Genomic DNA, 25,695 nt, shown 5'->3' on the forward strand with positions numbered 1-25,695 from the left:
GCACACAAGTGCGCATGAATGGGGACGGGGGGCGATTTTTGCACCGTGCCCAGTCATGCGCACTAGTGTTTCCCGAATCTGGCGCATGCCCATTAGGAGAGCGAGGGTTGAGCCAAGGCTCAAACCTCGGTCTCGTAATGGGTAGGCGGGCGGAGCGTAAGCCTGCTCGAAGCCAATCCTGGTGCTGCTCCAGCACCAGGATTGGCTGAGAGGGGTCAGATGGGCTGCGCCTGTTCCAGTGAGTGAGTGTGTAGGCGGCGGCGCCGCCAGAAGTAACGGACCTGAGGCGAGGCAGCGCGGACCCGGACCTGCTCAGGACAGGTAGGATTTTATTTTTTTTAAAAACACTCCCGCGCGACACCCCCCCCCCCCCACACGACAGACACGAGCCACGGCTGCCTAGGAGAGGGGAGAGGAGCCAGGGCTCGCGGCTCAGTTGTTGTAACCTGTCTTTCCCCAGCGAGGAGGCGAAGAGCACCACCTGGCTGCACCCAGTCACCGGAGAAGCGGTGGTGACCGGACACCGGGCGAGCTCAGGTACGGCACCAGGGTTTGGGGGAGCTCGCCAAACCCACGTATGCGAGCATACATACACTCAGCACTGAACACAACGATCAGTCCCCTAAACCCCTTACAGAGAAATTAGCAGCGCCGCAGAGCACTCTCTGATGCCTCTGCACAACACCGCTAACACGCAAAGGGCACTTGTAAACTACACACCATGTGCACGCTGAACGCACCCAGCAGTCACCGTGGGTGCACACGGAGTACCTTACGTATACATTGTCCACTCGCCTGTTCTGCCTTGTACGTACACTGAACACACTAATCACCCCTGCCCCATAGGCTGCACACTCTGAGCACCTGTTCTGCATAGATTGAGCTGACATCTTCCACACTCCTGTATTGCCCCCGCCCTGTACTGGAAGCATCGAGCACCACCCCCAAGAGTGGATACACCGGCTGTGATTAGGGTAATTAAAGGGAATCAAGAGAGGGTCCCAGATGGCATAGGGAATAGAAGCGTGGGGGCATACTGGATTATGGATGCTTGCCTTTAACGTGCACCTGTTAGAATTAGGAAAGCTAAAAGGCACACGCACTTGGATTAAGGAAGATAAAGGTAGATGTATACTTATACCAGCGGGCATAATGTTGATTATGGACTCGCTGCAATAGTTAGGAATGCTTTTGATACTTTATCAAATATTATACATTTTCACAGAATGCTGGAGACATGCAATAATTGGAGATTGTGGTATGTATGCTGCCGCAGTTAAGTAGTCTTGGGTCCGCACGTACTGCAATAGTTAATTATGCTGACATGGCATGCTAGAATAGTTGAGGGTTCTTGGGACTTTTCTGTGATGAAATGGCTAATGATACTGAGGCACGTGCAAGAGATGGGGATGCTGGAGGACAAGTTGCAGGAGTTGGATTGTTGCAGGCCCATTTTGCAGTGGTTCGGGGGTGTTGCAGGGACTTGTTTTGTGATTAGGGGTTTTGTATGCTCGGACAGCAACAGGGATACCGTAGTATATAAGTTGCAGTAGTTAGGGGTGCTGTGAGTGCATGCTACAATAGTTCTAGGTCCTGAGGGCGCATGCTGCAATAGATTCAGATGTTCTTTAATTCTGCAATACTTTGCAGCAGTATCTGGCGATCCTGTAAGGCACATGCTGCGTTTGTTCCGGATATTGAGATAATTGCTGCACTTGATGGGGATGATGGAAATGCATGCTTTGATAGCTGGCGTATCTCTAAGCACATGCTGAAGTCGATGGAGATACTACAGTAGTTAGAGATGTTGTGTATACATGCTATAATGGTTTGCAATGTTGAAAGTACCAGCTACAAACCTTTTGAGTAATGCAGTGTCGTAAAATAATGCAGGTATGCGTTGCAGTTATTTGTCATTCTGCACATTTTTGTTGCAGTAGTTGAGTCTGCAGCAGTTGCCATGATAAGCTGGGACACTTTGAGCACATGCTGTCATAGTTCAGGATCCAAGAGGCCACAAGCTCCAATTGCAGATATTGGGCACATGCTATAATTGAGGTTCTAAAGCCACATGCTGCAGTTCATACAGGATGTGTGAGAACACGTGACAGTAGATGGATGCTGAAGAAACATGCTGCAATAGTTAGAGTTGAGGGCATATCATTCATTAGTTTATGCGAGAGGCAGGTGCTGCAATAGTTGGGAACGATGGGGACAGGTGCTGCAATAGTTGGGGATGTTGAGGGCACAAGTAGTAATTTGAGATGTTGTGATGCACATGTTCCATTAGTTAGGGGTGCTGCAAGGATCCTTCTGCAAAAGTAAACTCTGCTGGCGACTCAAGCGGCTATTCTTTCGGATGCTGAGATGAGGCAGAAAAGTGGAACTCTGGGAGGCTCAGCCTGCAAAATCTAGGAATGCAAACAGAAATAGGGAGGTTCATACTGCTTTAGCTAGTGGTCCTGGGGGACATATGCTGTTAGGGATGTTGCAGGGCACATGCTACAAAAGCGGGTCCTACTGGAAATGCTGGGAGAACGTGGGTGCCGCATGCATTAGGTTTGGAAGCCAAGACACACACTCCTGTATTAGGGGGTGCTGGGGTATATGTTGCAAGGGCTGAGGATTATGAGGCACTTTTTGTTATTATTGAAGATGCTAAGAAAGGGGATTTTGCAGTAAGCATGCTGTTGGCCCAAGCTTCAATAATTGGGGCCTAGAGGGCAGATGCTACATTAGTGATAAAAGCTGGGTAAGTGAGACATGCTACAATTATGGAGGCTGATGCTCAAATGATGGCATCTAGAGGTGCTGGGGGCATTTAGACTCTAGTTGTGGGTTATGAAATGTGGGACCCTCCAGTAATGCTGGCTGAAACAGAAGCTTGATCCCTTCACCCTACCCCCTACCACGGAGAGACCGTTCAAATCTCTGGGAGAAATACTCCAATGTTAAATCCGATAAAGACTGTTCTGTCGCTATACCCTCTATTTCTGGCTTTGCACCTCCCCCGTCCTTTGGCTGGAGACATAGCACCAGTACCAAACTTTAACCTAGGTGTATTTTCGTGCTCTGCTGTCTTAAGAGGTGGTGTCCCACGCTCTAGAGCCTGCATATTCCCCACTTGGAGAGAATGCCGTTTGTAAAACTGTGCAGCAGGGCGTACAGAATTCTCAGCAGGACTGCCCTCCTGCAGCCTCACAGCCTAGGTACCGTTTTAGGGTTAGACCGAGGGTTTCATTGATGTGGGAAGGTGGGTGGGGAGGAGGCAACCATAGATGCAGAGTAAGATTGAAAACAACAAATGTATGCTTTCTTCTGAAATCTACTAAAAGCATACAATTCTGTATATTTGGTATTTCCTCCCTTTGTGTGTTTTACAAAACTGAGAAAATAAGTTGAGAAAAGTTCACCTAGAAATGCAATCCTGAATTAAGCAAATGATTAACATTTTTAACACACTAATATGCTACAGTGCCTTAGATATGTGTTAATTGCCTCTTCCGTAGGTTTCTGCAGTGGCCCTTACGTGTATTGAATTGAATGTTTACAGGTCGATAACAGAACAGGGAAGCACTCGGACATGAGAGTGGCTGCTCTGATGGAATCATGATGTATTTATCCGTATTCAATGTTTGCCATCTTATCTGTATTTATTCATATTTATTTTGTGTTTGGAAAACACACAAAGTCATTTATTTAACATGCATTCATACTTTGATGCCTGTCTTGTTTGAGCAAAGAATGGGTGTGTTACTTGGAGGATTAGTGCTTGGGTGTGTGCTTGGGACATTAGTGCACACGTGTGTTCCAAGAGCATTAATGCATAGGGTGTGGCTGGACCATTAGTGCACAGGTGTATGCGCTAGTGCACTGGTGTGTGCGTGGAGCATTATTGCACAGGTGTGTTCTAGGAGCATTGGTGCACGGGTGCATTAGTGCATGGGTGTGTGCCTAGGGCATTAGTACACTCCGAAGGGTATGAATGTTCCTAATTTTGTCTGAAAATGTAATGAAGAAACAGGATGGGGAACTCATTTTCTGGGGATGACTCTCTTTGTTAAGTGGGGAAACTGAGATTATAATGTTAATGCATTTTAGTTTCAGCAGGACTTCACCTAAGAACATACCCTCTGCAGTGGGCTCTATGTGTGTTTGCAGCTCTAGTCTCTGTGCTTCTCAAATTTGCTTGAAAATGCACCCTTTACCCACTTTTTTTTCAAAAATTTCTCGGGGGGAAAAACCCCCCCGAACCCCCTCTAAGGTGGTCGATCTTGCTCGCTGCGCTCGCTCGCCACGGTGCACTCCCACAGAAAAGTTTATGCCCACCACTTTCAAATGTCACCATCCGCCACTGAATAAGTCTTCATCGTTTTTACTTTTCGGCTACAGACAGAATGGACATCTGTTGTATCCAATACATAACATATGAGTGACCCTTTCTCAGGATTGGATGACTTTGTTGTCCATCTCCGTTGTCTCTTCTTGGGACTGCTTTGCACCCAAGTCTCGTGTTTGTCTTGCCTCAAGCCTTTTGGTCTCAAAGTGTTCTGATTGAAGGAGCAGGAGTATATTTCAACTTCATATTTGAAGATATTCTCTCTTGAGCACTTCATGAGGGTGCATGTGTTTCCTTGCTCTATCTCCCTGCTTTTTCCTCCAACCACTCCCTCCAACTGCTCCCTGTTTTAAAAGGTGTGTCTATTTATTTTTTTTCCTTTTGCAAGGGCCCAGCAGTTGTAGGTTGCTACCAATCCTCTCACATGCTACTTTTTCCTCTTGACCCACTCCTCATTATATTTTTTTTAATTTTATGTTTTTTACAAGGGTTCAGCAACTGTAAAGTGCTTACAGGCTGGTTGCATCTTCTATTAATTTTTTGTACATTTTAAGTCACAGTTCCGACATGACCATCTGCATCTTAGAGTGGTAAATTCAAAATGGATTCCATGCATCAGGACAAGTGCATGTGTTCTGGGCTCATGTCACAAAACGCATGTGCGCATTGCAATCCATCTTGCAATGGGTTTTCTTTAGTAGAAAACCCATTGCAAGATTGCCAGTCATGCATGTGCATTAATCTTGAGGCACATGTTTGCATGTGCTTGCCAAAAAGCATGAGCAAAGCCAATAATTTGGTATTATAAATCCGAGACGAATTTGTTTTTTCCAATGTCTGTTTTGATGGCGCCCTTTAATTTGTGTACAAGTTGCTACTTATGCCCTTGTCTCCATAGTACCCATTGGCTATTCTCTTGGGTATTTTTCAGTCTAGGATGAAAAGTGTTCTGCTGGGGACCCTCTATCTTCTTCTCAGCCGGACCTCACTGCTGGGTTGGAGAGGGCTTGATCTTATGCCTGTATATCAAGGATCATTGGACTAAAAATGCTGCTATTTTGGAACAAAACTCATGTAAATTGTAATCTTTTCCTCATCGATTCTGCAGTATATGCAATCCATTCTAAATTTCGAGTTTGCTTCACATTGATTTCTTACCTGCTCAATTTTCTATAAAGATAGCTTCTTCTGTCAGCGAAAAGGTACAGCTTGCAGGTTATCCTAAATTCGTCCAGCTGGGATTTCCTAACTTCTCCAAAGGCCCATTTCTAGCTCTAGCTTGTCAGGTTTTCAGTAACCATTTTGAACCTTCCTTCCATATGTTTTTCCCGACTTACTTAAGGGATTCATGTTATGTAGGTTTCAGCAAGATTCATGCTATATAAAAAAAAGTCCAGCCTGATTTAAAATCTTGCTGGTGGACTTTCTATCTATCAATCTGGCACTCATGTGCCAGTCGAAAAAACTCCATTTATAAAGTGTGTGGCCAGGGTGGCGGAAGTTGTTTGAGTAAAGTGGCCCAAAGTGCCATTGAAGAGCCACTTCCTGGAGAAAACCTCTGGTAGAAAATACACTATTACCCATCACTGGGAGTGGAACAGCCACCAAAATAGTTGGGCACTGGAAATGTATCCCTATCGCTGAGGGGAATGCTAGTGGCTATGCATCTCATGTCTGTAAGGTGATGGGCAGTTTTACCAGCATGTTAGCCACACAATGCTTGCTTTACCACAAAAGTCCACCACAATTTCTATGGCGATCTTTCATGGAGGTAACTCTGCCAGGTATATTGGTGAATCAGTTCATCTAGACTGTGCAGCCTATCTGCCACCAGCTCTTTTCAGGTTTGGTTTGACAAGCTGCAGCAGTATATGCCAGATGCATTTCCAGCACTCATGGAATTCTGCTTAGGGTAGTTGAACCATCTGAAGTGCAGAGAGGAAATATTCTATTATCTCCAAGATTCTTCATTAATGTCCTCCTCAAGTAATGTGTTGGGCGCACCCACCAAGGACAGTGAATCGAGCATTATAGGCTTACTTCACAGCCTAGGAGAGGGTGTAGATACACTTTACAAACATAGAGTCTGATTCACAAAGGTAAATTACACAGTTGAGTAAGTTTATACTTTGTAGTAAGTTTATTTATTTTGGTATACACAAACCCAGAGTGAAAGCTTACTACAAAAGTGTAAGTTACATGTCCCCTCCCTGAGCAATGCAATTGGATTACCCTTCTGTGGGTGTGTGACGAAGCTCCCTAAATCCCTCCCTGGCCTCCCTAAACCCCAATGTTGAACTTGGCCACCTCTACAGGGTCATCCCCAGACTTTTTGACTTCACCCTCATGTTTTCTGAACCTGTTTTTTAAGCCATGCTCTTAATTATATAGTCCACACCTCTTGGTAAGGAAACCTAGTTACTCTTCTTTCACCAAACCCCTTGAGACGGCATTTCAAGTACTGGCCTGCCAATTTAGTTGTTTCCAAGTCACTCAATGGCATTTAAGTCTTTGCCACTACTCGCCACTTTCTAGACTTCCACTGAAGACTTTGCCTATGTCTCCTCGCTTGCTAGGCTGCCATTGACGCTTTCACCGACACATCACTGTCTAATGAGGTTTTTGCCATGAATGATAAATTGCTAGGCTGTAGTGGTGTAGCCACTGTGTCATGGGCCCTAGTGCAAGGAAGGAAATCTGCCCCACCCCTATCACTGTTTGAACTGTGAAATACAGCAATAAACAGGGTTCAGTGGGCCCTTCAGGCCTGGGCCACAGTGCCCCAGTGCCACTGCACCTGCTGCTCCAACACTCAAGTTGTTGCTGTGACACTGCTTTTGCTAGGCTGTCACTGCTTGCTAAGCTACAACTGAAGTTTTCCTTATGCACTTCACTTGCATGCCCTAATTTGGGGGACTTTTCTGGTGCAGTGAGGATACTCTGCAACAACCACAAGATGACGGATGGGATGCATGAATTAATCGCAGCCACTGGCAACTGCTCGAGGCATCATGTCGCCTCAGTTTGCACCAAGCCATATACAAATCAGTCTTGACCCTACTCATCATGGGAACATTCCGGCCCGAACTGCCAAGCCAGGTCATCCTTGAACCGGAATACAAGCAACATAGAACCAGTTTTCGCCTAATAAAGGATGATCAGCCAGGTATAGCTTGATTCTAGTTGCACAGGACCCATGTCTGGGCATTACCATCTCACTTAGGACATCAACTGCAACGACAACAAGGTGGTGGACCGAATGCCTGAATTAATCTCAGCCACAGGCAATCGCTCAGCCCACATCCCAACCATCGTTTTTGACCCCCCAGCTCACCTCAGTGTGGACCCAGCCATATACAAATCAGCCTAGACCAGGCTGATTAGCATATAGCTGGGTCCAAACTGAGGTGGCATGGTGTGCAAAATAATAATGGACTGGGATGCGGCCCGAGTGATTACCAGTGGCTGAGATTTATTCAAGCATTCCATCCATCACTTTGTGTACACTTTAGTATTTCACCTTGGGTGGGACGCATATGTCCAGATGAGGGTCCAATACACACAGTGTCACTGGAACCTGGCTGATGAGCCCATAACAGGGGTGAACCGGTCCTTGGTTGCTTGTAATCTGGTTCAGAGAGAACCTGGCTTGGCAGTTCAGGCTAGACTGCTCCCATTGGTGCAGGGTCAAGACTGATTTGAATATAGCTAAATCCAAACTGAGGTGACATGGTGTGCAAAATATCAATGGATTATGAGGTAGTAGCCAAGATTAGTTCAAGCGTTCCACCCATCCCTTTTTGTATACTTTAGTGCGAGAATCCACTGCAGCATCATCTCTCCTCTTGGTTGCAATAATCCGCTAACATCTGATGCAAAGGTCAGGGCGCCTGCAGCCCCCACCGACGAGGGAAGAAGGGGCAACGCTTCAAGTGGCCCCCTTCAGGGAAAGGCCAATGAATATCTGTGAGATATTGGAGACTTAGGGGGCCCTCGTCACATTCTGTATGAGGGCCCCGTCAATTTGAGTTACGTACGCCATTGGCAAACATCCAGTTGCGTTAGTTTTATGACTCAAAACTGTTTAAGTGAACGAATTTAAAAAACAAAGAAATGCAATGTTCAATTGATTAAAAAAAGAAAAACCGTTTTAAACTCCGGAGTATAGAAACTGGGTCAAAATACTTTGCTTCCCGCAGGGCATGGCTGCATGTTTTGTTTTATTCATTTCATTGTGTATTTGTAGAGCGCTGCGAACGGCTTGCAGTGGCTTCGTTGCGCTACGGAGCAAGCGCGAACAAAATACTCAGCCAGCGGCAGGGCACAGGGATGAATTGCTAACGAAACGCATGCCGTGTCTTTCCGTGTGTCTCATCTGATAAATATTTGGCTCTAAGTTAATCAGCGCCAGCATTCATCAGCCTCCGAGCAGAAGCCTCTCCAGCCTTCTCCGTGGGCTACTGCTCGGAGGTGCTGCAGAGTGGTCAGAAATCATTCTCTCTGCAGCGCCTCACTCACAACGGTGCCCCCAGGACAGAACTGACGGGCTCGGGGGACTCTCTGTCCCTCCAGCAAATGTAATATTCCTGGCATCGCACTGCTAAATAAATGATACGTCAATAAATATAGTCCTGACGGCTGGAGAGCCGTCGAGGGAAGCGCCGCTTCTCACGGCGGAACGGAGCAGGTTGTTTCCGCTCCTGGCCACGAGGGCTGGGCAGAGAGCGCGCCGTTACCCGAGGTCCGGGGCTGCTGGGCCCTCAGCTGGCCTCGTGCCATGCTGGTGACCTTCAGTCAGGCCTGGCGTTTCAGCCTAGAGCACGCGCAGCCGCGCTTTCCTCAGCAGGCCTAGCGCTCTCGTGACCAGAGGCTAATGAAAGCTCCGATTCTGTGCCGTGTCCACGCGCACCAGGGCACTTTTCTGCAGAAATTACGTGTATTTGCCGAGCAGCCCCATGTAGTGTGCGGTAATTTATTTAGCCGGACCACAGCTGTTTTTTTCAGCCAACAGCATTTTACGTGCTGGGATTTTTGAGAGCATAAATATAGAATTAAAAAAAAAAACGACAAGCCGCAGAATTGCAAAGTTCTACCAGCTAAATTGCAGCTTAGAAAAGGGATCACTCATTCTGTGTGAATAGTTGAGGGAGATGCTGTATATTAGGGTGACCAGCCATCGTTGGTGCAGGATGTGCCAATGGCACCGGGCCCCGGAGGCTTGAAGGCCCACGGAACCTTAATTACTGGTATATTTTTCAAATCTAACAGCTGCCAGCGAGCATGTTTCCTTCCTTGCACTAGGGCCCGTGACACGCTGGCCACAACTCTCTCACGAACATTATTTCCAGTCCGTGGAATGTAACCCAACAAACCACTGGTACCAGCTGTGTTCGTCTCATCTCAATGCAGCGCCTAGAATGCATTATGGTTCTACATTAAAATCCAGCCTGGGGTGAGGCAGAATCTCTCGATAAATTACACCGGAGCCTTAATTGTCTGCTGCCTCAGTGGCGTGCATGAAGCTGGCATCTGGCTCTAGGTTTTTGTCAAACTGCAGTGTGTATTGTAGATAACGGCAACATAGTCCCTTGTCGTGTATAACTTTCTTATCCGGACAGTGGTTTTTAACCAGAGCTGCGTTGAATCCTGGGATTTGTAGTTTCAGTTTTAATATTGTAAGTATATGTTAAAAATCCCAGTATATATAGTATTGTTTCAAAAAAACGGACGTTAGTCAACAGTGCGATGCATTCTAGGACTTGTAGGTTCACATTTAATATTAAGAGAATGGCTCAAAAATCTCAGCATAAATGAAGTTGTAATGCATGTCATGGCCCCCCTGTTGGACTTGACCCTTTTTGCAAAGTCATCCCTGAACTTTTTGCCATTCTCCTTGCCTTTGTTTCTGACATGGTGTTGGTGGTTCTAGGACTCTGGGCACTTTAACACTGCTGTCCAGTGTAAAGTGCGTGTGTTCTCTGTGGTAAACATGGTAAAGATTGGTCTACACCTGTTTGGCATATTTAATTTACCTTTCAGCCGCTTGTAAAGTGGTATCTCCGATACCCAGGCCTGGTAAATTAAATGCTACTGGTGGGCTTGCAGCGCTGAATGCGCCACCCACCAAAGTAGCCTTTCAAACCTGTCTCAGGCCTCTGCCATTGCGGGGCCTGTGGGCGCAGTGTTACTGCCGCTATGACGTGACACCTAAAGTGTGTGCCATGTCTGTGACCCCCCTTTTACTGCCTGTCAGTCACCCCTAAGGTGGGCCCTAGCTAGCCCCATGGGCAGGGTGCATTGTAAGTGAAGGGTAGGATATGTACCTTAAGTGTGTGACATGTCCTGGTAGTGACAAACAGCCATTTTAGTTTCTCACTGCTGTGAGGCTGCCCTCTCATAGGAATACATTGGAAATTCCCTGATAAGTCTTTCAGTGGTAATTCTTGATATGAGAGGAGTAGGGTGGTCAAGTTTGGTATGTTTGGAATAGTGATAATAAATACTACGCAATTGTGTGCGCAGATTTATTATACCTAATTTAGAAATGCCACTTCTAGAAGTTGGCATTTCTGTGTGCTATGTGTCTGCCTGCCTGATGTGAATTGCATGTCTGGCTTTGGAGTGACAGGGGCTGGTAAGATGTGTGTGGCTCCCGGGAGGGCAGGGTGAGTCAGCGCTAGGCTGAATGGGAGATCTGCATTTGGAGTAGTGGGAGGAGTAGTCCCCTGAACATGAATAGGTCTGTGTCCGCCTAGGTGAATGCTGGCTTCACCCCCCTGTGAAGTGTCTGATGACAGAGCCCCAACCTGACAAAGGAGGGTGGGAGCCCTGTAAACAAAGTGCTCCTAACCCCCCCAGAACCAGTTGAGGCTGGATTTCCCCAAGTCCTGTGCCATGGCAGGCAAAGAAAAAGTGGTGTATAAATATTGGGGCTGTGACCCCATGAAAAGGTTGTGCTTCGTGTGCTTCCTGGTGATTTGTTGCTGCTGGGCCCCAGGAGGAACCACCACGAGGGACTGCCTCCCTGCTGGAGGGCCCTGTGTGCTGGCCTGCCTGGGCCCAGCCTTTGCCCTGGGACTGTTGGGGGCACAATGCCTCGTGAGCACTGCACCTTTATTATTGGTGGCTCCAGGACAGGAGGAGTGCCTGTGCCTCTGCAGCGCTGAGCTGCAATCGATTCTGAGGGAATCCCGACGTGGGGAGTCCCCGCATTGCTGGCTAGGAGGCGGGAGCCCACCCCACATTTCGGTGAGCTTTTGGTAGGAGCCCACCCCGCCTTTATGCTACTAGAAGCGGGAGCCCACCCGCTGTTGTCGTGATCCTGCCGCGGCCCAACCCGGAAGCCAGGTGGCTGTGCCTGGTTGGGGGCGTGGCCAGCCGGCTGGTAGGAAGTCGCTGGAGCCAGGCTGGGCGTGCTGAAAGGAAGGCGGGGCCCCAGTGCGTTGGTGGGAGCCCCGCATGTGGAAGAAGAATTGGAACCTTGCGGGCTCCCTCTCAGGAAGAAGAAGCCAGGCAGGAGCCTACTTCGCTCTGGCGAGCAGCCAAGAAGAGCCCCGGTGAGTGGGGCTGAAGGGGAGGAGCCCCGAGAGGAGGGGCCCAACCCGAGTCTCGAGGGCTCCCAGTGCCGAGCTTCCCCCACGTTGGAAAAGACCGGAGTAGGAAGAGCAAAGCGACAAAGAGCCCCGGTGAGTGGGGTTCACAGTGAGCAGTGTCGGCGCTCCTGGAGGCCCCAGGCACCTGGGCCAATTTCTATTTGGGCAATTCTGGCTCCATAGGTCCTGGAGGGGACCGGAAAGGCACGGTGGGTGCCCATGTGATCTTCTTCGTGCCGCATAGTGGCACCTGATAACGGCACCAGGCGAACCCCAGTAAAGGGGGCTCCCCAGGCACAGTGGTGCCAGGTCTAATTACTAAAGCTACACCGCGAGAGAGAGCGGGCAGCTGCAACGTGAGGCATTTTTTTTCTCCATTTCTGATGATGAAGGAGTGCGATATACTGCTCTGCCGCAGCGCTTTGCGCACTTTGCTTTGACTGCATTGACAGCTAAAGGGCACTTGAAAATCCTTAGGATCGTGCCCTGACATTGTGGACAAAGGGCATTTGAGCCCCACAGAAGGCCAGTTGACCTGGGGTCATTTGAATGTGTATGCTAAGGTGCTGTGTGCACTTTATCTGTGGTACTGGGGTGCAGTACTCATGTTTTACTCATAATGTGTTTATTCCTAATGGGGTTTATTCCTACAGGGCCCGATTCACAGAACTAACTTAAGACAAAATCCTAAACTTACTACCATTTTGGTATTCACAGAAGGCACTTACTCATTTCGGTATTCACAGAAGTTAGGAGTCCTAACTTTAGGACTCCTAAATGCCTTCTGTGAATACCGAAAGTCTTAAAGTTAGGATTTTTCTCAGTTTAGGAGTAGTAAAGTTAGAACTCCTAACTTTAGGACTCCTAAATGCCTTCTGTGAATACCGAAAGTCTTAAAGTTAGGATTTTTCTCAGTTTAGGAGTCCTAAAGTTAGGACTCCTAACTTTACTACTCCAGCAATGCGCCACTTTTACGGCACAGATGCGTGACGCATCTGTGCCGTTTTTGCCCCACGGTGCGCTGCATTATAAATGCGGCGCATCCATGATGGCGGAGCTGGGGCGCAAAATAACTGGCGCATCCCTGCTGATATGCAGGGATGCGTCAGTTATTATAAATATGCCCCATAGGTTCCCAAACTTACAGGACCGACTGAAGTTAGGCGGCCTATTATCTGCTGCTAGGAAGGTATATGATGTCCTTGGTATTGATTTTCTTCAGGTGGAAACCAGGGGTTGATGTATGACAGAAGCTGACAGGAGCAAGGGAAATACACAGGGGAATAAGTCATTGTAAATCATAAAAGAAGATACTAGGTATATGGCTTGAAAACTCATTTTGAGGGCAAAAGAAATGTAAGACTAGGCCTAACAGATATCTTATAGTGCTAATCTTATATTGGCAAATCTAAGGGCAATTTTGCAAGACAATACATAATATCTAACACAATAGGATTACGTATTGAGCATGGTGCCAACAGGAATGTGTGACAAAAAAGACATACAGCTATGCAATCAGTAATAAATGAAGAGGTTAGCTCTAAAGGCCAGAGAGCAGACATGTAACTTACCAGTCTCTACCACCTGTCTGCTGTGGTGACAGTCTTGATTTTTGTGCTCCCCTATCAGCAGAAGGAGTCACTGTAACAGGAAGTGGATGGGAAAAATGTCAAAATAAAAGTATGAGTACATACTAGTGTAACAGAATAAATGCCATGGTTACATTCAATAACATTGAAAGGCATTCATAAACACATAGTCAAATATAATGAGGGAATAAAACAACTGATTGAAATCCTCGGTACTGTGTTAGACTGTTAGCATAAAGACACACTAGGGTGTATAGGTGTGTTGTGTTCCAAGAGTTGTTTTGTGTGTTGCCCTGTTGCAGTTGCAACGACTTCTACCACAGCTGAAGCGGCCAATGCCCTCAAAATATAGTTAGCCAACGTATAGGAACTTATAGTGGTTGTATTAGAGAGTCCTTTTGAAAAGTATATATGGGATGTGTGTTTAACAAATGTAGGTATGTGTGAAGGACACATATGGGTGAGTGATTATAGGTTTGCATTTAGTGGGGTGGGGGAGTTAGAGTCTTACCTGGCATCACATTAGATTTGTCTGAAAGATGTAGCCCATATAGCCTAAAATAGGCGCAAGAAGAGTGCCCCCACTACTCTTTGCCGATGACACTCTTTTAATTTCCAAATCTCCTCAGGGTCTACAACTACTTGTGAATGATTTTATAAGGTTCTGTGATGAAAGGGGTCTGGTTTTAAATGAGGCTAAAACTAAGTACATGATTTTTAATAGTGGCACGGCTAAATTGTCCAAAAGATCTGTACTGGCTGGTAGTATTAAACTGGAGCAAGTTGAAGTCTTTGACTACTTAGGTATCCGTTTGACTCCTTCGATCCACTGGGGTGCCCATATTGAGAAAGTAAAGCTACAATTAATCCATCAGTGTGCCGACATTAGTAAAATTCATAGGAAGATTGTCTCTTGTCAAATTGCTCCAGCACTTGAAATTTACAACATTAAGGTCCTGGGTGGGACACTCTATGGTGCAGAGTTGTGGGGTACGGGCAATTCATCCTGCCTCACTGTCATTAAAAATCGCTTCCTAAGATCAGTGGTAAATCTTCCATCCAGCTCCCCCCGATATCCCTGTACATGGATCTTGCCCACAGACAGCTGGAACATTAGTCGAACTGCAAACTTTTAATGTTTTGGTATAGGCTATGGACAGTGGAAGAACTTGAAACCTATCAAGAGGCCTTGTCCGATCCTTTGAAATTTCCCAGGGCCACATCGATTAGGTGGTTTGTCTCTTTAAGGGCACTGCTAGGGAGGTTGGGGATGGAGGCATTCTGGTCCAACCCAGAAAGTATGGCCAGAGTACCGAGGGTATAGCTCAAAGAAATGTATTGGGAATTTATACTTGTAAAGGACTAGGCAAAACCTGTGACCAGTCTGACTAATGACTTTCTTAACTTTAAATCTGTCCTCTGTTTCGAGACTAGTATTGATGAAATCGTTCCCCATCTGGCACATAAACTGTTCTTACAGTTCCACTATACGATTTTACCCACCAAACTGTTTTGCTCCAAGTGGTCCCGTAATGTTCCCATTGATGATCTGTGCCCTGTGTGTAAAGCCTGCCCGGAATCTATTGACCATTTACTCTTCTTTTGCCCACACTATTTATCCTTGAGGAAACAATGGATACTCCCGTTGTGTAGATTGGCAGGCCCGGGCCATTACCTTGAGGTGCTGAGACTCTTGTGTACTGACACATGTAGAGTAATGGTTTACGGCCTCTCAAGATTTTGGTATGCACTGTGGATCAAGCGTGGGAAATCATTTGCATGAAGCATTTTATCCTTTTTTAACTTGTTGTACCTTGCATTTGTAAAACTATTTTATGGTACTGGTCTTTTTTTAACATATTTATCTGACAATGCCTTTATATCTCTGTTTTACATACTTGTGTTGCATACTTTTTATGATCTACGTGACAGAAATAAAGTTGATGATTATGATGGTAACCCATATAGCTGATGGGGCGCATTGTGGAGAGAACAGCTTCCTCTGTGTTGGTGAGACGGAGAAGGGATCCAGTTGACCCTCCAGGAAGAACTTCAGCAAACTGAATCCTGGTGAGCTTCTCCTTCACCTTCACCTGCTTCCTCTCATCTTGTCACTTCTTTTTAATATCCTTCACGCTGTGGGCTGCCTTCCCCAATGCATTGACAGAGTCTGCCACTTCCTGCTATAAGACTGCTTTCTGGGTTCCCCACTGGGTGGATGGATGCAACCCACCTAATTGTTTGTAGTATTTTATCACAAATGTAACTGCAAGGGCTGTTATCCCCCCTGTGAATTTTTTCTACTTCTTCAGAACTGCGGTCTAGATCCTTCAGGCAGATTATGGTGGATGCAGGATCTGAAAGCTTATGAGGAAAAAAGCAGATCCTACATTGTTGGCAGTATCTATGCTGTTGGAGGGTAATGGATGCCAGGGGAGTAGAATGGGTTTCAGGTGTATAGAATTCTCCTATTCCCTTCAATAGAATTCTCCTATTCCCTTCAATGCCCCAGGTCTCAGGCCCAGTTGCGGAGGTCTGCACCCTAAGGACATAGACCCTGAAAAGTGTGCAGAGATCTTCACCTTGGTGCTGAGTCTCCTTAAAGTGTGTAGAACATAAAATATGGTTGTAAATTTAATAGTAGGAACTTTATGGTTGTAAAAATATGTGTTTTCCCACTGCACCCTCTAAACTGAGGGGGTGGAGACACGTAAGTCTAAATTTTGTAGTACATTTACACTCGAAAATGGTGAATACCACAAAGAAGAAAATTAAAGGAAGGTGTAAGTGTAAACTTACACTCGTAGATTTACTCGTGTAAGTTTACTTTTTTAATATCCTCCATGGAGTCAAAAACAGACCACAGTTAGCACATAAAATATATTGTCCAGAGTCACTGGAACAGCAAAGCGACAATCTTCTGAACAAACTGGGCACAGAGAAGACCCTCAGAAGCTACATGAAGATTCTGGAATGAAAGAATGAGAGCATGGGGGAGGATCTTTGAAAAGGACCCAAAACCATAGAAGGCTAAGGGAAGACTAACAGACATGAACCTAGAAGAGAACCAGAGCAGAGTCCCAGGATTGAGAATTAACCAGAACAGAATCCACAACAAACCTACTGCAAGCCGTAGGACCATCCACCAGATGATGAGTAAGGTCCTCCAGACAAACAACCAGTGGTGGTAGCTCCAGATACGAGGACCTTGGTAGGTTAGCAAGCAGGAAGCAGTGGCACTCTCAGACACTTTTGGTAGATGACAGAAGGCTTTATTGAGTTTGCAGGTATAGGTACAAACATGTACAGCCCGCTCCATAAGGAGCAGATGTTACAGGTACCTCAGCCCAAGTCTAGGCAGGTTACCACACATCTCCTGTTTTCAAAAAACAAATAAACAAACAAAGAATGAAAGGCGTACATGGGGCAGAGAGTCAAAGGAATCACAATACCGGTAATGACGACACCAAAATCAACTCAAGGAGATGCAGAAAACAAACAAACATATTTGAAAACCCATTCACACCTAACAATGCACACCAGGACAGTTAACCTGGAACATCCAACACATGATGTTCCATGATGTCGTTGGAGAGAAGGTAGGCAGGTGACCATAGGATCACAGGCTATGGCCCACAAAGGGGACTGTGACGTGGCATCACACAAAGACAGCATGCCTGCAAGTGTGCAACAATACGTTCATAGCGCAAACCCAGCTGGGAAGAAATGGAGAGTCACAAGTGGGAGAGAACCCAGGTGCTATGGTCAAGAACAATACAAAAGGCAGGAAAGAGCTCAGCACGCAAGGTGTGTTGGAAAGTGCCATGAAGCCTCAGGCAGAGAGGCCCACGCACATCTGTCCATTTCTGAATATAGAGTGTTCCTTGGTGAGATACTAACAAATGGCACACACAGGGACAGACCGCGCACTTGCCCCAGAGTATGCAAGCACTAACAAGAGAACTGACACTAACAAGAGAGTATGGCAGGGCCGACTGCTCAGCACCCAACCCCCTCAGAGACAATGTCTGGAGACACAGGTGCCTGGGAAGGACTGAGAATGCACTATATCCAACGAGAAGAAAGGTTGGGAATCAGGAACCAGCCTGGGGACCAGGAACAGAACGGACCACAAATCCCCCATAGCAGTGCCTTAGTGGTACAGTCCAGAACATAGACGAAACAGCTGCCATCACAGCTGGCAGCAGGTCTGAGCAATCAGAAAAAAATCTGCTGGAATGAGAAGCGACCATCGAATGGCACAGTGGAAGTTCTCCACCCTGAAAAAGAGAACCGACAGAAAAGCCCAGGATTAGAGCAGTGCGTCGTCAGCGACACGGAAAAATGATAACCCTACCTGAGCGGTCTACAGGTGCCATATATGTCACCCCAGTCAGCAATACCCATGTTATCTATTTCAGAAGGATGAAACACTGAGTAGGCCTGCCAGAAGGTACGGATAAAAATGTGACAGCGTGAAAAAAGACTAGTTTTGCACGGATGGAAGGAACTGCACAGATATTTCAAGATGTAGTTTAGAGGTGTTTCATTTTCATTTTCCTCCTTCACATTTCGCCAGGGCGTTCATGGTAAATTATGAATGGAGAAAGGTGCCAAAAATTATACAAAGTCAGATGCGCACAACATTGATTTTCATGGTTAGTTTTTCTCATAACTCAAAGAGAATTCTGCTCTATTAATGACAGTAACCAACATGCATCACTAGTTACCGGTCTGCCAGATTACCTCCCAGCTAGCAGTGAGGTCCTTAGTCACAAGCCTCATAAAGATCTTCCTAACTGAGTGCTGGGCAGTTATTTACATCTGTGACTATCATTTGCTCGACCAACATTGCCCCTCAGTTTTACAGGCATACATGCAATAATCATGAGCTTGAGGAAAAAGGAACCCAGTCTGGGAGGGAGATTCGAAGGGCCATATTATCAAGAACGGGCGATAAATTATCGCCGCTTTAGCAGCAGGAAACATATGGCCTGGTACTCCCCCAAGTCCCCTCTTTACATTTGGTACCCACAGCCCTTGTCCAGATGAGGTCTCCCTTCCTCCTTCAAGGCAAGTATTGAGACCACACCACCTTTTGGATTTTTTGGATTAGAGGGTGTAACCCCCCGGCTGTATTTATTGCAAAATTAAAAAACATTATTTATTAACATTATGTACAATTCCGCAGAAAGGCCAAATACATTGTTAGACCGATGATGTCACATGGCTATCCTTAACTTCTAATACACACGACACTCCTACCGTAAATCTAACAATGCATATATTCACTTTCTGCGTGTCCCCTCTAGAGCCTACGGCACGGTCAATGACTGGCAGCCTCCAGATCCCAGCAAACTAGCAAACTACGCGAAATTACTTCGCCGTAGTTGGCTTGCGCAGGGGGTACAGCTTATTGGATGGATACATTCCCCCGGGCCCCACGTGCGCCCCGTGCCTTAAACTCCATAACGGGGGCTGCAGATATTCTGCATACTTGCACCCTGATGCGCATGCGGGGGTGGCCACAGGCCCACTGGAAAGAATGACTCTCCCGGCCCCCGCACCCCGACAGCCTACCTATCGGCTGTCACTGCCCCTGGAGTTACATGGTTCTGACTGCTAAGGACCGAAGACTATGCTTACCAATCATGACCTTACCGCCTGACCGGAGACACACACAACTAAATACGACATTATTACGTGAAATCAAATAACATGTACTGACATCTATTTAAACGTTATATTTCAATCACATAACTCTGTATTAACCAATCCTGTACTTGACAAGCTTACAAATACTGACACTTTTATTATTATCAATTCACCAAAACCTCATATTTTCCTTAACTATCTCCTGAGATACCTGTAATAAAAGTAAAAAGAGACAAGCAAATGCATTACTGCCCAACACATTTAAAGTGTACCTAATCATCAATTTACATTAATTCTATCTCCTGAGATACCTGCAATAAAAGTAAACGAACAAAGCAAATACATTACTGACAAACACATTTACAATGTAACAAATCATCAAATTTTCATTACTCCTATCTCTTGCGATACCTGCAATAAAATCAAAAGAACAAAACAAATTCATTGCTGATAAACACCATTAAACGTACCCAATCATCAAGTTTGCATTAATGTTATCTCCTGAAATACCGGCAAGGAAAACATTTTTAATAGAACAAACCAAAATACATTCCTGACCAACACAATTAAATTGCATGCCTTAGGGGATGGTGGGTGGAGAAAATACATTACGGACCACTGGTGGCCCGGGTTCTGTGCCCGTGGGGAGAGCAGAACAAGAGACTGTTCTGCTCCCCACACCCCCTTTTAAAGGGGGGGCATGGGCCAGGCCGGTCTAAACTGGCCGGACCCCCAGGCTGGATGCCCAAGTGAACCGGAAGCACTAAAGTGCTTCCGGTTCACGCCTCGCAGAAACGCCACCTATTGGACGCATAATGGGGGAGGTGGGAGTGCTCCCACCTCCTCCTTTGCCCCAGGAACCGGTCCGACCGCCATAATGGCGGTGCGCGCTAATTAGCGCTCGGCCTTGTCCATATGGCCTGGTACTCCCCCAAGTCCCCTCTTTACCTTTGGTACCCACAGCCCTTGTCCAGATGAGGTCTCCCTCCCTCCTTCAAGGCAAGTATTGAGACCACACCGATTTTTGGATTTTTTGGATTAGGGGGTGTAACCCCCCAGCCGTATTTATTGCAAAATTAAAAAACATGATTTATTAACATTATGTACAATTACGCAGAAAGGCCAAATACATTGTTAGACCGATGATGTCACATGGCTATCCTTAACTTCTAATACACACGACACTCCTACCGTAAATCTAACAATGCATATATTCACTTTCTGCATGTCCCCTCTAGAGCCTACGGCACTGTCAATGACTGGCAGCCTCCAGATCCCAGAAAACTAGCAAACTACGCAAAATTACTTTGCCGGAGTTGGCTTGCACAGGGGGTACAGCTTATCGGACGGATACTTTCCCCCGGCCCCCCCCCTGCGCACTGTGCCTTAAACTCCATAACGGGGGCTGCAGAAATTCTGCATACTTGCGCCGTAATGCGCATGCGCGTGCGGGGTTGGCCACAGGCCCAGTGCAAAGAATGACTCCCCCGGCTCCGCACCCTGACAGCCTACCTACCGACTGACACTGCCCCTGGAGTTACATGGTTCTGACCGCTAAGGACCGAAGACTATGCTTACCAATCATGACCTTACCGCCACAGGACAGCATAGTTGCCCGACTATCTGTCCTCCCCCTCAGCCCACTAGGAAGGTGATGCCCTGTAACTCGCCTGCCCCGAGACTTAACTACAACCCTTCGTCCCAGGCGAGCCGGGTCGTTACCCCCTAGGTGCATGTCCATGCAACTATACTCTTGTTCCCACATTACGCACCATGGCCTCGGGAAACTGCAAGCAAACATAAAAAGAGCGCATCCGCCAGTGTACTGCCCTACTGACAGGCTAAAAACGTACACTACTGTGCATGATACTATGTACCAGTGCACTGATGCAAACTTTTCCCTGAGTCACAGGGTAAAGAAGCTTGCCATTCACGTGAAACAGAACCAATGGGCTAACTCTATTCTTGTTCCCAACTTACGCCACATGACCTTGTGAAACTGTTTGCAAACATGAAAATAGAACATCCGTCCGTGTATTGCCCTACTGCCAGGCTAAACTTACACTACTGTGCATGATACTATGTACCAGTGCACTGATGCAAACTTCTCTCTGAGTCACAGGAAAAAAAATTCAATTCATATGAACAGAACCGATGGGCTACAGCAAATCAGCCGAATCCAACCCGGCGTCGTGGATGGCAAAACTCATGACTCTTGAACTGGAAGATGGTGAGGCGTGACCCATCGCCACGAAGCAGAAGTGGCCCTGAGAGCTCGCTGTCATTGCGGTGTGGGTCACCTCACAGGTGTCACCCTCATGGATCTACCATACATAAAACACTGATGATTTGTGCTCCTCGCCTTTGGGTAAAAGATGCGGTTTGCATGCCCAGCCCATCGGCTACCCCATAGTATCTAGTGTGAAAAGTGTAGAAAACACAGGGTGCGTAGGTATTGTATGATACGACCTGGGCATCTAATGCCGGAATGTGCCCAAGCATAGGTACCGTGATACAAGCATGGACATCCATTGCATAAGTGTTCGGGCACTAGGGCGCTGACTTACTGTGTGACACAAAACATTAATAGTATAAGTGTACGAGCACAAAAAGGGGGTGACGAGCCCCAGGCATGTAAATCTTGATTGCACAAGCACAAAGGGTGCATAGGTACCGTGCGACGCGGCCACCCCAATGCCTCCACGTTCAGGCACAAGGGTGCCGAGATTTTCCGTGATACAATACATAACTCATCATAAGTATATGCGCACAAAGGGTGCATAGGTACTGTGTGACAAATCACAGGCCTGTCTTGCGTACGTGTACCAGCACACAGGTGCCGGGCTATAGGGTGACATACCAGCTTCCAATGCATACGTGTACCTGTGATGGGTGCATAGATGTTATTTGACAACAGACTCCTAGTTCATATTCATATTTGTAACAGCACCCGCTTGCTTATGGGACTCTCGAAGGTGTGACCATGAGGCCTGGGATGTAGTGACATCATAAGTACCGATAATGTATGTAAATGACCACACAGAGGCAGGCGCCTCTCGAGACTGACATCAAAAAAGACTTGTAGAATATTAACGTGACATCACCCCGGTTTGAAATGCCTTGATGTAATGCCCATAGTGTGCAGTCATGCTTCTACCATTTCGTTATCAGTGCGAGCTAACCAAGCCGTCTTCATGCTTTAAAAAGCAGGGATATGTTCGCATTCGCAAGGCTTTACTTATGGAACTACAAGAATAACGGGTAATATACCGTATATATACACCTTGCTGGATGCCCTGAAGCAGGGCTTTTAAAACTTTACATTGGCATCAGACTTTCAATTCTGACCGCCTTGCATAGCCTCAGTTCCATTACATAAGGAACATTGCATGTGACTTTCGACTGGAGCGCCTAGCATTGCGCCATTTGCATTGAGGGAAGGAAGATTGAAAATCATATTACTAATTAAGAGCGCCTAACATAGCACCAGTTGTATTTATCTGAAGAACATTGGCATCAGACTTTCAATTCTGACCGCCTTGCATAGCCTCAGTTCCATTACATAAGGAACATTGCATGTGACTTTCAACGGGAGCGCCTAGCATCGCGCCATTTGCATTGAGGGAAGGAAGATTGAAAATCATATTACAATTAAGCGCACCTAGTATAGCACGAGTTGCTTTTACTTGAGGAATATTGAAATCGGGCTTTCAATTCTGACCGCTTAGCATAGCTTACATAGGGAACATTGCATGTGTAGGGAACATTGCACGTGACTTCTCATGAGAGTGTCTGGCACACACTCTTCACTTTTCTAAGGGTTTTGCCAGTAGATCCCATATGCCAACCATGGTAAACCAATCCCTGTCATCAGATAGAGAGCATATGCCCTACCGGCACTGCTCAGTAGTGCCCCTGAATCTAAAGTCCTCTTCCCTCTGCCCATGATGTCGCTTTACATTGAAAATACAGATAGTGCGGCACTGTGGTGTAGAGAAGTACCTTCTACGCACCGTATTATCTGTGAAATTCAGCTGCTTCCCTTACAGTTTTGCAGAGCTTACGTTCACCAGAGGCCAACTTGGCGCTGAATCACAGATGTTTACTGTTACCCAACTCAATGGTATTCAGTTTATCAACTCAGAAGGATAAAGGCTGAATGAACCCACCGAGATTTGAACCTGGGACCATGAGGTCAAACCCAGGGCTCTAGAGTGGACACATTAGCCCCTTAAGCCCCCAGGCCCAACTCCATATTGAAGACAGCTGCAGATCATCAATAGTGCTGCCAAAATTACCCACTGAGACCCATCCTGTTTCTTTTATATGACGTCCTAATTTTGATCTAAAAGAAACTTTTTATAAATTTTTGCAAGAACAACCACATTCCTCTGCAGCATTTTCCCACTGGGCTCTCGCCAGGCACCCACAGGAGATAAAAGGAACACAGCCCTTTAAACCATCAGCTCCGCAGTTATTCACGGACATCGGAGTGAGAGAAAGCAGACCCAACTTCCCGTACCATTAGTCTGCATTAGAAACACATCCGCCTGACTTATATGATATGTGTTCTGTATAGATTCAACAATATCTAAAAAAGAGATGGTGTATGAGGTGGCCAACAATATCACTGTATGTCCCCCGCCCAGCCACTGTGCAGACTGTTAATAGGCTGACCTTAGTGCTTGTTGATAAATTTCTTATTTCAAAAGCATTCCCACCGCGTGTTACACAAAAGATTCGCTGACCACCCACTCTGGCCTGTATCATTGGGCGTGACATGGGTGTCCAAACAATCAGCCATGAGTGTTTTCATAAACCGCTGTATAGTCTGCCTCACCACAAGGTAGCGTGCTAACGTGAAGGTAAATGGGATGACTCCAATATGCTCTTCTTAAGGGGAATAGTTGTGTACTGATGTTATGCGCTACAAAGGCAGCCTCAGGTGCGTGCGGAGAACACTGCTGCTACGAAAGGCATCCCTACTTGTATGTGTGTGAAAGCGTGCTGCCCTTTTCGAACATCCTACCCTATCACACCGCTTGATATACTGTGCATGGCGCTCATACAGCCCGATGTGAAGAGTAACATCGGACCCATTCACATTTTTAAACATCTTTCCAATCTATTGCGAAACCTTATAAACAATAAATAACTTCTCAACATTGCGTGCCAAACGTTGACATGCGTAGGTTTAAATGGGCGATCTAAAGACACTTGACAAGTATTCAGTTTTCAATGAGAGCGCCTAGACTCAAACCCTTAGCCATCAAAATTGAAGTCTATGACCTTAACCAGTAAGCCACACAAGATTATGAAACACACACATTGATGCACTGCGCCTCCTGTGCTATATTATGAAGATCTTATTGTGGCGCACTAGCCTCACCTTCTTGGAGTTTCAAAAGCACTATACATAAAGAGTGCTCATATCACCCCGCTGTGCTCAAATCCACCCACGTCAGAAGGTTTAAAAAATTGCTTGAAGACTGCCCAAAGCTCCCCGGGGCTTCAGGCCCGAACCGCTCGAAGACGGTCTGCCCCTCTGCTCCATTACCTGCTTGGCCTCAAACCTCCCGTACCCCACACAGTAGTGCCATCCCAGGCTTGGTGACTAATCGACTTCACCGCGCACCGCATGGGACCAGAAAACTAGAAGGCCGCCATATTGTACATGTCCCCACTAATGTTAATTAGGCCACAATCGGAGGAAGACATAAATTGTCCTGAACCTTCGCCCAAGTGGGAATACAAAACTGCACTTACTTCATGACCGCGCAGACACTCCCGCTGTCGGTCAGTAATCACCGCACCTCCCCGCCTAAAAAACAGCCTCATGACTGGGGTTAGGCATGTCTACCCCGAACATCGCCTATGGGGGACGCCGCCTCGCCGCTACGATACCCACAAATACGCTTATGATCAACACATTTTAAATGTAACTTTGTATGCCTGGTAAACAAATGACATAATATAATGAATCAGATCTGCTTCAGGGAGCCAATGGGACTCCAGTGCCAATAGCTGAGCCTCACAGCAGGCCCATGATTGGTAGCTCTGATGCACACTGATTGTTACAGAAGACGTTATTGGAAAGAAAGTCTATTTTTAAGGAGAATGGTGCGTTTTGGGGTTAAACCATCTGCCTCCTTTTCTTAGTGGGAAGCGTAGTTACCACTTCTCTCTCGTCAGTCTTCAATATCCTGGACATAGATATATTTCAAAAAGCTATCGAGATGCTGGCATGCTCGAAGTACCTATATTTAATAAATTTCCCATAATGTCGGCGCATCTCTCACATGCGCTCGTTTGCGTCAGTTACAAATGAGTCCGCTGATACAGACATCGGTGCACAATAAAAGGCTGAATTAGAAGGTACTACAGAAAAAATAAACCAAAAGATGCAATTGGCCTGATTGACAAAGATTGGTATATGAGAAGATGTGACTTACTCTTGTAGTCCAAACGGTTTACTAAATAATTTTAGGAGTTAGCAATGACACTCCTGGCTTACTCCTGG

The 25,695-nt window shown here is 46.4% G+C and overlaps 1 protein-coding gene across 3 annotated transcripts in view; it reads right to left on the bottom strand.

Moving 5' to 3' along the window:
* Positions 1 to 25,086, bottom strand: part of SYT3 (synaptotagmin 3) — a 630,220-nt gene extending 605,134 nt beyond the window's left edge. For 2 of the 3 annotated variants that reach the window (XM_085616126.1, XM_085616130.1), the window contains exons 1-2: positions 24,942 to 25,086; positions 13,503 to 13,572 (exon numbers count right to left, since the gene is read on the bottom strand). The gene's annotated coding sequence lies outside the window, so the exon portion shown is untranslated. Of the gene's footprint in view, positions 1 to 13,502; positions 13,573 to 24,732; positions 24,805 to 24,941 lie in introns of those variants that run through there. The other variant, XM_085616128.1, reaches the window with a different exon arrangement.
* Between the last annotated feature and the right edge of the window lie 609 nt (positions 25,087 to 25,695).

The sequence above is a fragment of the Triturus cristatus genome, chromosome 7, assembly GCF_964204655.1.
Source record: "Triturus cristatus chromosome 7, aTriCri1.1, whole genome shotgun sequence".
Classification (NCBI taxonomy): Eukaryota; Metazoa; Chordata; class Amphibia; order Caudata; family Salamandridae; genus Triturus; species Triturus cristatus.